Source organism: Aegilops tauschii, chromosome 2 (assembly GCF_002575655.3).
Source record: "Aegilops tauschii subsp. strangulata cultivar AL8/78 chromosome 2, Aet v6.0, whole genome shotgun sequence".
Classification (NCBI taxonomy): domain Eukaryota; kingdom Viridiplantae; phylum Streptophyta; class Magnoliopsida; order Poales; family Poaceae; genus Aegilops; species Aegilops tauschii.
Window position 1 is genome coordinate 382,884,657 of NC_053036.3, and position 13,774 is coordinate 382,898,430.

Here is a 13,774-nt window from a genome sequence, read left to right on the forward strand (position 1 = left end):
CTTCTATTTTTGTTCCTCACATGGGGCAATGCCCTAATAATGAAGATCATCACACTTTTATTTACTTACAACTCAAGAATTACAACTCGATACTTAGAACAAAATATGACTCTATATGAATGCCTCCGGCGGTGTATCAGGATATGCAATGACTCAAGAGTGACATGTATGAAAAAATTTATCAAAGGTGGCCTTGCCACAAATACTATGTCAACTACATGATCATGCAAAGCAATATGACAATGATGAAGCGTGTCATAATAAATGGAACGGTGGAAAGTTGCATGGCAATATATCTCGGAATGGCTATGGAAATGACATAATAGGTAGGTATGGTGGCTGTTTTGAGGAAGGTTGGGTGTAAGGCACCGGCGAAAGTTGCGCGGTACTAGAGAGGCTAGCAATGGTGGAAGGGTGAGAGTGCGTATAATCCATGGACTCAACATTAGTCATAAAGAACTCACATACTTATTGCAAAAATCTATTAGTCATCAAAACAAAGTACTACGCGCATGCTCCTAAGGGGATAGATTGGTAGGAAAAGACCATCGCTCGTCCCCGACTGCCACTCATAAGGAAGACGGTCAATATATAAATCATGCTCCAACTTCGTTACATAACGATTCACCATACATGCATGCTGCGGGAATCACAAACCTTAACCCAAGTATTCCTCCAATTCACAATTACTCACTAGCATGACTCTAATATCACCATATTTATATCTCAAAACAATCATAAGGAATCAAACTTCTCATAGTATTCAACGCACTTTATATGAAAGTTTTTATTATATCCCTCTTGGATGCCTATCATATTAGGACTAAATACATAACCAAAGCAAATTACCACTCTATTTAGAGAGACTCTCAAAATAATATAAATGAAGCATGAGAGTTCAACAATTTCTACAAAATAAAGCCACCGCCGTGCTCTAAAAAGATATAAGTGAAGCTCTAGAGCAAAATTGCCTAGCTCAAAAGATATAAGTGAAGCACATAGAGTATTCTAATAAATCACGATTCATGTGTGTCCCTCTCAAAAGGTGTGTACAGCAAGGATGATTGTGGCAAACTAAAAAGGAAGGACTCATATCATACAAGACGCTCCAAGCAAAACACATATCATGTGGTGAATAAAAATATAGCCTCAAGTAAATTTACCGATAGACGAAGACGAAAGAGGGGATGCCTTCCGGGGCATCCCCAAACTTAGGCTCTTGGTTGTCCTTAAATATTACCTTGGGGTGCCTTGGGCATCCCCAAGCTTAGGCTCTTGCCACTCCTTATTCCATAGTCCATCAAATCTTTACCCAAAACTTGGAAACTTCACAACACAAAACTCAACAGAAAATCTCATAAGATCCGTTAGTATAAGAAAATAAATCACCACTTTTGGTACTGTTGTGAACTCATTCTTTATTTTATTGGTGTAATACCTACTGTATTCCAACTTTTCAATGGTTCATACCCCCGATACTACCCATAGATTCATCAAAATAAGCAAACAACACATAGAAAACAGAATCTGTCAAAAACAGAATAGTCTGTAGCAATCTGTAACTCTCGAATACTTCTGTAACTCCAAATTTTTTTGAAAAAATAGAAAAACCTGGGAAATTTGTATATCAATCTTGTGTAAAAATTCATAATTTTATCACGCTTCTGTGATTTTTAAAAATTCTGGGACTGGACGCAAAAGTTTCTGTTTTTCAGCAAGATCAAAACAACTATCAGCATAAGCCATCCCAAAGGTCTTACTTGGCACAAACACTAATTAAAAAACAAAAACACATCTAACCAGAGGCTAGATGAATTATTTATTGCAAAATAGAACCAAAAAAAGCAAGAACAAAAATAAAATTGGGTTGCCTCACAACAAGCACTATTGTTTAACGCCCTTAGCTAGGCATAAAAATAGATCTAGATATTACCATATTTGGTTTTTATCTTTTTAATGGAATTATGCTCAAATCCGGGAGGTTCTTTGAGTTTCTCCTCATATTCGGAAATCTTTAGATCTAGAGCATCCAACCGCTTATTGCAAAGAGTGATCAACATATTCATGCGGTGGAGGTTTCCACTAACATTTTTGAGGGGTTCCAGAGATTTTTGCAAAATTTTCTGTACCTCACATATTTTCTCAAAAACTTGTGTTCCCTCTTGGGTGTGACGTAATCCCTTTGTGGGGGTAATATTCCTACCACTCCTTCTATTATCTCATAAGCAATGTTGGGATCAATTTCAATAAAATTCCCTTTAGCAGCGAAATCCAAAAGTTGCCTATGGGACATGGTTAGTCCAACATAAAAATTACGAAGCAAAATCTTAAAATCCCACTCTATAGTAAAGTTGCGATAAGACTCTATCATTCTATAGCAAGCATCCTTTAAATTTTCTCCTTGTTTCTGTTTGAAGTGAAGAACTTCAAAGTCAGGAGACAAAGGAGGGGTAAAAGCGCTAGTCATAGTGACAAAGGTAAAGACGTGGCAAGCAATCTAACACACGAGCAAACGAAAGGCAAACGAAAAGACAAACGGAAGAAGGGGGAATAAAAAGGCAAATATTTTCAAAAATCGTTTTAGAAGTGGGGGAAAGGAAAACAAGAGGCAAATGACGAATGATGTAATGCAGGAGATGAGGGTTTATGATGGGTACTTGGTATGTCTTGACTTGGCGTACATCTCCCCGGCAACGGCGCCAGAAATTCTTCCTGCTACTTCTTGAGCTTGCATTGGTTATTACCTGAAGGGGAAAGGGTGATGCAGCAAAGTAGAGATTAGTATTTCCCTCAGTTAAGAACCAAGGTATCAATCCAGTAGGAGAAGAACGCGCAAATCACCAATACCTGCACAAACAATCAAACACTTGCACCCAACGCGATAACGGGGTTGTCAATCCGTTCATGGTCACTTGCAAAGGTGAGATCTGATAGAGATAGATAAAACTAAACAAAAGTAAATATTTTTGGGTTTTTTGGTTTATAGATCTGAAAGTAAAGATTGCAAAATAGTAGATCGGAAACAAATACGATGGAAAATAGACCCGGGGGCCATAGGTTTCACTAGAGGCTTCTCTCTTGAAGGCAAATAATGCAGTGGGTGAACAAATTACTATCGAGCAACTGACAGAAAAGCGCAAAGTTATGACGATATCCAAGGCAATGATTATGCAATATAGGTATCACGTCCGTGTCAAGTAGACCGACTCCTGCCTGCATCTACTACTATTACTCCACACATCGACCGTTATCCAGCATGCATCTAGAGTATTAAGTTCATAAAGAACGGAGTAACGCCTTAAGTAAGATGGCATGATGTAGAGGAATAAAGTCATGCAATATGATGTAAACCCCATCTTTTTATCCTCGATGGCAACAATACAATACGTGCCTCGCTATCCCTACTTTGTCACTGGGTGAGGACACCGCAAGATTGAACCCAAAGCTAAGCACCTCTCCCATTGCAAGAAAAACCAATCTAGTTGGCCAAACCAAACCTATAGTTCAAAGAGAAATACAAAGATACCAAATCATGCATATAAGAATTCAGAGAAGATTCAAATAATATTCATAGATAAGCTGATCATAAATCCACAATTCATCGGATCTCGACAAACACACCGCAAAAGAATATTACATCGGATATATCTCCAAGAACATCGAGGAGAATATGGTATTGAGAATCAAAGAGAGAGAAGAAGCCATCTAGCTACTAGCTATGGACCCAAGGTCTGAGGTAAACTACTCATGCTTCATGGGAAGGGCAATAGAGTTTATGTAGAAGCCCTCTGTGATCGAATCCCCCTTCGGCGGGATGCCGAAAAAGGCCCCAAGATGGGATCTCACAGGAACAGAAGGTTGCGGCGGTGGAAAAGTGTTCTCGTGGATGCCTCTGGTGGTTTGGGAATATATGTGAATATATAGGACCAAGGGATAGGTCAGAGGAGCCCCGAGGAGGTGGCAAGGCAGGTGGGCGCCCCCCTAGGGCGTGCCCTCCCCCCTTGCCGCCGCGTCGTGGCTCTTCTGACTTGAACTCCAAGTCTCCTGGGTGTCTTCTGGTCCAAGAAAAATCATCGCGAAAGTTTTATTTCATGTGGACTACGTTTGGTATTCCTTTTCTGCGAAGCTCAAAAACAAGGAAAAAACAGAAACTGTCACTGGGCTCTAGGTTAATAAGTTATTCCCAAAAATAATATAAAATGGCATATTAATGCATATAAAACATCCAGAACAGATAATATAATAGCATGGAACAATCAAAAATTATAGATACATTGGAGACGTATCAGGCCGCTCTTCATCAACATCTTCAACAGCACCATCTCATCTCAAAACCTAGTTCATCTCTTGTGTCTTTGTATCAAAACCTCATATTGGTACTTGTGGGTGACTGGTAGCGTTGATTACATCTCGTAGTTGATACTAGTTGGTTTATTTGGTGGAAGATCATATGTTCAGATCTATTATGCTATTCAATACCCCTCTAATCTTGAGCATGAATATGTTTTGTGAGTAGTTACTTTTGTTCTTGAGGACATGGGAGAAGTCTTGTCAGAAGTAATCATGTGAATTTGGTATTTGTTCGATATTTTGATGGTATGTATGTTGTGATTACCTTAGTGGTGTTATGTGAACGTTGACTACATGACACTTCACCATCTTTGGGCCTAAGGAAATGCATTGTGGAGTAGTTATTAGATGATGGGTTGCTAGAGTGATAGAAGCTCAAACCCTAGTTTATGCGTTATTCCGTAAGGGGCTGATTTGGATCCATATGTTTAATGTTATGGTTAGTATCTTAATTCTTCTTTTGTAGTTGCGGATGCTTGCGAGAGAGGTTAATCATAAGTGAGAGGCTTGTTCAATAGGTGCAGCAAGGTATCCCAATCCCTATTGTAGCAAAGGACAGGCCGGAACAGTTTCTTATAATAAGTAAAACGTTCTTGAGGACACACGGGAATTCCATCTACCTTGCGAGAGCGCATCGAGAACCTTTCCATCGACATTCGTCACTCCGAAGCAAGGAAAAGGGACTACATCAACAACAAGCTTTCCGCACAAAAGGAGGCGCAAGATGCAAGGATGGAGGAGATTCGGACCTTGTTGGTCAATCGTTCTTCACCTTCATCAAGGCGACGACAAGCAAGTCGATCATCTTTGGAGCGCCCATGCGATGCAAGCGCAATCCGTCCACGTCCACATCTCCATGGCGACCACCATCACGTTCGTGGTCCACATCGTCATGAAGGGCAAGTCACCTCCAAGCAACATGTGCACGACGACGAAGAACGACATCTACTACGAGCTCAAGTGCGACAGCGACACCATCATCATGAAGATGCTCGCCAAGCGCAAACATACAAGTCCCAACAAGCTCTACTGCATGCCAAGTCCAAGCTTCATGAGCAAAAGAGAAGACCGCGAGACGAGCACCACCAAGACGGAGCTACGACTACCACCACTTCGGCATCTTCGCCAAGTGCTATCAAGGCATCTTCGCCTTTGGACGTACGGCATCTTCGCCTACTTCTCATGAGTTCACCTACATCGACATCTTCAACAACACGGCGACCACCAACAAGCGAGGGCGACACTTCCATCTTCGGAAGCCCCTCAAGGAAGATGGCCGAGCATGGGAATTTCCCTTCGGTCATGGAGACGAGCTATGAGGTGCCACATCATATGGGACTCCAACAACAAGACGACGACAAGAAGGTCGAGCTAGGGCCATCCCCTTCGACCACGGCAACGAGCATGAACCTCTTCAACAACATGAAGACGGCGCCCATATTGGACTCCTACTCCGAGTCAAGCTACGAGAGCGCACATGAGACCTTCTCTTTGGTCCCGGAGGAGAATGATGTTTTGCCACATCCTATCTATTTTTGGTGGGGATTTTCGAAATTGGGACAAAATCAACAAAACAAGGCTAGAAAACAAAGAGGGGAGGCTCCGAAATCGTGATCAACGTGGCTCATGATACCAAGATGATGTAGGGTGGAACCCTATACGGCCGATCTTTCATGAAAGGAGCGGATCCCAACTAAAAACACGAAGAACACGAGGGGAAACACGAGGGAAAACACAAGAGAATCACTCAAACCAACAAGATATGGTCACACATATGCTAGATCCTTGAAACACGAGAGGAGATACAAGATCCACGATCAACAAAGGACCTATGCCCCGGACAACCGGCTCCTCCCGAAGCCCCGGACATCTGGCCCTTTCGCCCGGAAATCCGGCCCCTCATCACAGAATGCTCCCTTACCTCCAATAAGCGGGTGGCTAACCACTGGAGCTACAACACACTAGCAAAACATTGCAGCACGACAGAGCATAAGAACAAACACAAACACACTGTAGCCGCGTAGATTTTTGAATTATTTGAAAACATTTAGAAAAATGTGATTTCTTTTGAATAATAATGTGAAATGTTTCTGAAAGTCCACAGATTTTAGAAAAGAATCACCAATTTTAAAAGTTCATCAACTTCCAAAAAGGTTTACAAAATCTGAAAAAAGTTCACCGATTTTCAAAAAGTCTATAAAATCAGAAAATAAAAGTACATTGATTTCAAAAAAAAATGTTCACCAATTTTCAAAAAAGTCTACAAGATCTGAAAAAGTGCGCCAATTTTGAAAAAAAAGTTCATCAACTTTAAAAAACGTTAATCGATTTAATAAATGTTCACAAATTTGAAAAATGTTCATCGATTTTGAAGAAAAGTTCATCAATATTGGAAAAAAAGTTCATCATTTTGAGAAAAGTTCACAAATTGGAAAAAGTTCATCAATTTTAAAATAAAAGATCATCAATTTGAAATTTCATTAGTTTGGAAAAAAGTTCACCAAAGATGAAAAAAGGTTCATTGATTATGAAAAAGAAGAGAAAAACAGAACAAAACTGTTTCCACGAAAAAAGTAAGAAGAAAAAGGTTAAAAGGTTGTCAGTTAACACGTACATTTATGTTAGCCCAGTGGTTAGGCCAGCGCGCTCTTTGTGTCAAACAGCCGCTGTTTCGCACAGAGCATCCTACTGGCGGGCTTGGTGGGCCAATTTTCTCCGTTCATGTTTCTAGTTTTGGTTTTCTTCATTCTTTTTTCTGGTTCGACCAGTACCTGTTTTTGTTTCGTTTCCTAGTTTGACTGCTATTGCTCCTATTTCTCGTTCGCTGCACAAAACCTAGTAGCCTATTTCTTCCAGTGTTTACCCCTAAAAAAAATTCTTCAAGTGCTTTGACGCTCACTAGCAAAAAAGTTGTTTTTTCTTGTAAGAATTACAACTACAAGACAGGGACCGAAATCGAAAATAGGAACAGAAACATAAATCTGGAACCTGCTACTGTTTCGTTGCTACAAGAAACACAGAGCTAGGTCTTGGATTTAGAAAAAGTTCAAGGCAGCTCAAAATTGTTCATCAATTCAAAGTTGTCATTTGAACTGAAGAGAGATGTTCTTGGATTCAAATTCATGCCATTCAAAGAATTTTCTTGAATTCAAAATATGTTCAAGGCATTCAAAACTGTTCTTGGAATTGAAAAGTTGTTCGTAGATTAAAAAAATGTTTGAGTCATTCAGGAAACTGTTCTTGGATTGAAAAAAATGTTCAAGGCACTCAAAAATTGTTCACCAAATCAAAATTGGCTCTTTGACATTGAAAAATCTTCTTGTAGTAAAAAAAAGTTCAACACATTCAAAAATTGTTCTTGGATTCAAGAAATGTACAAGACAATGAAAATATGTTCTTGGAATTGAAGATATATTAAAAAAATGTTCCATGCATTCAAAAAATGTTCTTAGTAGATTTTAAAAAGTTGAAGGCATTCAAAAGATTGTTCATCAAGTCAAAAATTGTTCTTGACATTTAAATTTATTCTTGGAGAAAAAATGCTCATGACATTCAAAAACTGTTATTGGATTAAATAATGTTAAAGGCATTGAAACATTGACCAGACCATTCAAAAAATGTTCATAGAATTGAAAAATTGTTCATGGATTCAGAAAATGTTCCAGGAACTTGAAAAAGTGTTCTTGGATCGGAAAAATGTTGATGGTATTCAATTTTTTAAAATTTTAAAATTGTTCTTGGACTAAACAATTGTTCATGACTATCAAAAATTGTTCGACGATTCATAAAATATTTAACACATTCAAAAACTATTCTTGGAATAAAAAAACATGCATTCAAATGCTCGTGGCATTGAAAACATTCCTCGGATTTCAAATAAAAAGTTTCTTCTATTAAAAAATGTTTGAAGCATAAAAATATTCTTGGATTCAAAAGTGCTCTTGAAATTCAAAAATTGTTCAAATCACACAAAAATGTTCTAAGATTTTTTTTTAAATGTACATTGGTTCAAAATATTGTTCTCTAATTCATAATGTCAAGGCATTTAAAAATTGTTCATCAATTGAAACAATGTGCTTGGAACTCAAACAATCAGTGGATCCAAACAATGTGCAAGTCAAACAAAAAAATGTTATGGAATTCAAAAATGTTTGTCAATTGAATTAATGTTCATGGAATTCAAAAGTTGTTCTTGTATTCCAAATAATGTTCATCATTACAAAAATTGCTCCTGGATTCAGAACATGATTAAGGCATTCAAATAATCCTCATGGAATTAGAATAAATATTCTTGGAATTCAAAATATGTTCACATATTTTTATCTCGTATATGTTATGTTAGTGTTTTGATTCTCCAATATTGCTATTATGGAAAGAATTGAACATGATAATATAGATGGCTAGGCATGTATATATCCATTAGGAAGAAATGATGTTGAATTTATCCATTAGATAAAATAGACCTAAAGTTGCTGATGTTTTATTAAATACATAGGAGATTGTTCGCTAATCTAGTTATGTCGCAAATAATTTACATAGTGCTAAATATATTAGAGGAAGCAGAGAAGGAACTGAAGCAACAATCTATCCCCGCTCAACCAATAATGTAAGCCAAAGGCAGAAGAAAACGAGAACTCCATGAATATTTTGTTCAGAAGAATCGCAAATTTCTGAAAAAATAAATTTGTTCATTATTCCATACTTGTTTCTCTTCTGTGATGCAATACTGAACTATGGCGAGTCAAGCAAAAGCAAAGAAAACGACATCTCACAATCGTACAGTACTTTTTATATGCGAAAATATATGTCATTAGTACACAGTAAATGTGCATTCGAGGGATGCCACGGCAGCAAAAATAGTGGAAACCATCTTAACAGAAAATCTAGCATCTATTGGCAACTCTTCTTTTCTTTCTGAGGACATCTAACACTATTTCTTACCATCTAACACTATTTCTTACTCTTCTTGGTGGAAACATCCAAGGCCTGCAAAGTCAACCTTGTGCGGGTCGAACTTCGCCATTTTGTAAGCGACAAGCAGGCAGAGGTGAGGAATGATATCTTGACGGAGAGATGAAAAGGAGAAATACTTGAATAAGTACAAAGATAAGGTGTGTTAAAAACCTAACATAACGCATATTGAGAACAAAGAAGTAGAAGTAATGGTAAAAATGAAATCGAAAAACTTACAGAATAAAAGCCCTTCATGGATGAAATAAAGTTGTTTGGACAGAATGAGAAAACAACATTAAGTATGTATACAAGGCTTTAGTATAAAAAATTGCAGAATATTCAAAGAACACTCTCAAGCAAGATCTACAATTGAATTCAGAGAAAGCTGTATACAACTGGGACATACTCTGGAGGATGTGATCAGATATAGTTAAACTTGGACGCACTAGAAATAATGTATACACTAGATACATAAAGAACATAAGTGGCAGATTTTTTAGAGAACAAACTATAGGGAAACAAATCAACTCTAGGTAAGTTGTATCTAGAACTGTATAGGATATGGGGAGTACGGACTTACAACAATTAGCGATAAGCGCCCGCCAACCCAGATAGAATCATTTAAAATTGGTTTCAACTTTTCTCGAATGGGTTGGTGTGAAAAACTGCATTTTCTTCGTTCAAGTGGGAAGTAATATAGGTGCACAAATTCACTGGGGCTATCTAGGGATCTCACCAAAATTTACAGGCCACTATGACTAACTGTCACTTATGTGTAAATTTGCAAAGAAGAACTAGCATTCTTTATATGCCAATCATTCAAAAAATCGACGGTATGATTTATGCCAATTTGTACTAGACTGTTAAGATCTACAGATTGAAGGGGAGGAAAACATTTATAAGGGTGATTCAACTCAAAAGTTTCATTGGGAAGAAATACGGGTGCGCACATCCATAGTATGTGCTGTTGAAAATGAGACAAGTAGCTTCAGCCATGTACTAGCTACCACTATGAAACAATTAAGCAAGAACACAACTGCTTAATTTGCAACTAACACTATTACAAAACATATTTTTTTCCCTATAAGCAAAACCGAATTGATAAAATACCGAACAATACACCATATGAGTGAGTTCAGCCCTAAAATATGAGCTAAAGATAAAGAGAGAGAGTGTTGCAACATTTTACCTCCAGCCCGTAGAATTCAAAATCAAACCTCTTGTCTGCTAGATCTGAACCTGGCATGTACACATGAAGAAAAACATCACATGATGGATAAATTGGCACAGGGAGGAACCTCAAAAATGAGGGGAAGCATGAAACTAGAGAGGCGCTAAGGGATCTGACCAATCTATAGAAACTATCACAAATCTGCCAACAAAAAAAAAGGGATGAATCAAACCATGTGTTACTTCCTGTGAGAGAGGAAATAGGAAACCACAAGGGAGGAGAAAAGAATCACCTCGCCGCCTACAAGCCTAGCGAAGAAGAGAAAGATCTGCAGGAGAAGAGAAAGATCAATAGAAGCAGGAGAAGGAGCAAGAATAGTGACGAAGAACATGGTGGAGAAGAAACGGTACCGGTCGCTAGACAAAAGAAAACTGGAGAAAGAGTTGGCCCAACTACGGATGAGGGGTGTGCGATAGGTCGACACTTTGACGCAACGTACGTCCAATAGGAAATCCCCTTACGGTGGGAGGCTCGGCCTTTGTTCGATATTCGTAAATCGTAGTTGAAGCATATCAGGAAGCCCATCATTCAAGAGACAGTCCAAAACGGAATTCCCGATATGACGCTCTTTGTGTCGTTTTTTCAAGCAAACTCACACATCGACGACACTCAGCAAATGACTGGACCTTATTGTTTTTCGTTTTTTTATTTCCTTTTTCCTTTTCTCATTTTTTCATTTTAAAATGTTTCCAAATATAAAAGTTTTTCAAGATTCATAAATAAATATTCACAGCTTTAAAAAAGTCATGTTTTCAAAAACTATTCACATTTAAAATTTGTTAGCGTTTTTCAAAAATTGTTCGCAAATTTCATAAAGTGTTCTAATATCCAAAAAATGTTTGTGTTTCCAAAAACATGTTTGGATTATTCGAAAATTCTTCACAATCTACAAAAGTTCTTTCAAAAGTATTAAATGTTTTCAAAAATGTTTAAAAAATTTAAATGTTGTTCAATTTTTCAAAAATAGTTTGTGTTTTGAAAAATATTCAGAAGTTTCAAAAAATTTGTTCTTCAAAAAATATTTGGAAACCGAAATATATTTCATGTTTTAAATTGTTTTGTTCACAAATTCAAAAAATATTCGGTGGTTACAAAAAATGTTAGCATTTTGAAAAATTGTTTCGGAATTTCAAAATTAAATAAATCATGTTTTTTCTCAAAAATCACTATTTCAAATATGTTGGCATTTTTCAAAAAAGATTGGATTTTCGAAAAAAATTCAAAACATGTTCATGTTTTCTAAAAATTCAATATTTTAAAAAAATTGGATCATCCACTTAGTTCTTAAAGTACCATGTTCCTAACCAGTCAGGCCGGCTCTGGCAATGGAGCAGTGACAGCCACCCGTCGGCGGCTCATTCTGGCAGCGGTAATGGTCGTTCGGTGGTCCATGGACCTTGATGTAATATTTATTATGTTTTTGGTGCTTTGTACTTTCGGTGAATCTTTATAGTAAATCTGATCTTTTCTTTGGCAAGACTAGTAACCAATATCTCTAAAGCAACTCTAGCAGAGTCGCCATATCAGCCCGAACGCCATAATAGCTGGCAATATGGCGATTTTGGTTGAAAAGGCCATTGTAGTGGAGTTGTCATCCGGCCGTTGGTCACCATAATTTATGCAACACACTCTATATACGGCTCGCGATACTCCATATTTGGCGGTTGGGGTGGGCACTTGGAGCGCACTCCACCTAAAAAAATGGATTATGTGAAATACATTTTTCCTTCATATTGCTCTTCCAGCCCGAGCTACCCCCTCCCTCCCGTACCGCGGCCACTAACCGCTTCCCACCATCCCCAATCCCGGCTAATGAAGCCATGGCTGCCTCCTTGACCCCGTGTCTGATCCTCGCCATTTTGGAGTCGGGACCGATGACTTCAACGGTCGCGTCTACTGCGCCTCCGACAACCAACCTCGATCATGTCTGTAACGCCCGGGTAACTAAGCTACAGTAATCCCACGCTAATGGTGCCACGCCACCATGGTTACTGTTGCTAATCTACCGTTAGGTCAGACCCTTTCAAAATTCAAATTAATGTCAACAATAAAAGTTTTTCAAAATTTAAAACAAAAATGTTCGGGAGGTGCCATATTTTGCATAAGTAAATATGGTGTAATAAACATATTTTTATAAAATGCCTAGATAATTTAAAATGATTTAAAACAGAAAAGAAAACAAATAAAAAGAAAAGAAAATACAAAAGAGAAAAAAAAGAAAGAAGAGAAACCCCCCGGGCTTCGGCCCAGCTGACCACAGGCCCAACTGGGCCAAGCCACCAGCCCACGCGGCCCACCCCGCACCCCATAACCTCCCCCACTCACCACCGACACCCCCACACTCCCCCCCCCCCCAAAATATCTGCCCCCTCTCTCCCCGATTGGATCGGGATCGGGGGAGGAGGTCGCTGCCCCCGCGCCAGGACGCCGTCGCCGCCGGAGCTCCTCGTCGGACGGCCTCCCCGGAGCGCTCCCCCGCCGGCCTGCTTCTCCTCTCCGCCGTCGTCCCCGTCCCCCACCTCGACACCCACTGCCCCGTTCCCAACGCCCCAATGTGAGCCCCGCCGCCGCGCTCGTCTCCGCGCGCCCTCGCTCCCTCTCTCTCTCCCTCGCGCGACCCCGCCTGCGCGCGCGCTCGCGCCCGTCACCGCGGCCGCTACCGCCGCCCACGCTCCCCCGCTCGACCACGCTCTGGCCGCCCTTGCTTTCCCCCCGAGCCCCGCGCCGACCGCGCCCGGCCCCGCCGCTCACCGCATCGCCTGGGGCCACGCCTTCCCCCCCCCCCCCCCGCATGCTCTCTGCCGCCGTCGTTCGTCACCGTGTGCGCGCCCGCTGCCGCTGCCCCTGTCCGCCTCCCCCCCGCTCGCCGCCGCTGCCCTTGCGGGCTCGGTCGCGCGCCCGCGCCGCCCCGCCTCTGCGCACCCAGTGCGCCCCCCCTCCCCGCCAGCGCCCCAGCACCCGCTCGCCCGTGCGCCCCTGCCCGCTATGGCCAGGGCCACTGACCACTGGGCCAGTGCCCCCTGGCCCTATGACATGTGGGGCCCCACCCCCCGAACGTGTTTAAAAAAAGGAATTAAAAAATATAAATAAAACAAATAATAAAAATAAATTTAATTAATTAACTAAATTAATTAAGTTAATTAATCCTGTTTAAATTAATCTAATTAATTAGTTAATTTAATTAAACAGTAATTAATTAGCTAAACCCTAATTAAACTAAGCTGTGTATGACATGCGGGA

The 13,774-nt window shown here is 40.0% G+C and overlaps 1 long non-coding RNA gene across 1 annotated transcript; it reads right to left on the reverse strand.

Annotated features, from left to right (window-relative positions):
- Positions 1–9,116: 9,116 nt before the first annotated feature.
- LOC141041693 (uncharacterized) lies at positions 9,117–10,953 on the reverse strand. Its single transcript, XR_012202793.1, has 2 exons — positions 10,885–10,953; positions 9,117–10,802 (listed from the first exon to the last, which is right to left on the reverse strand). It is a non-coding gene; the product is annotated as an uncharacterized lncRNA (long non-coding RNA).
- Between the last annotated feature and the right edge of the window lie 2,821 nt (positions 10,954–13,774).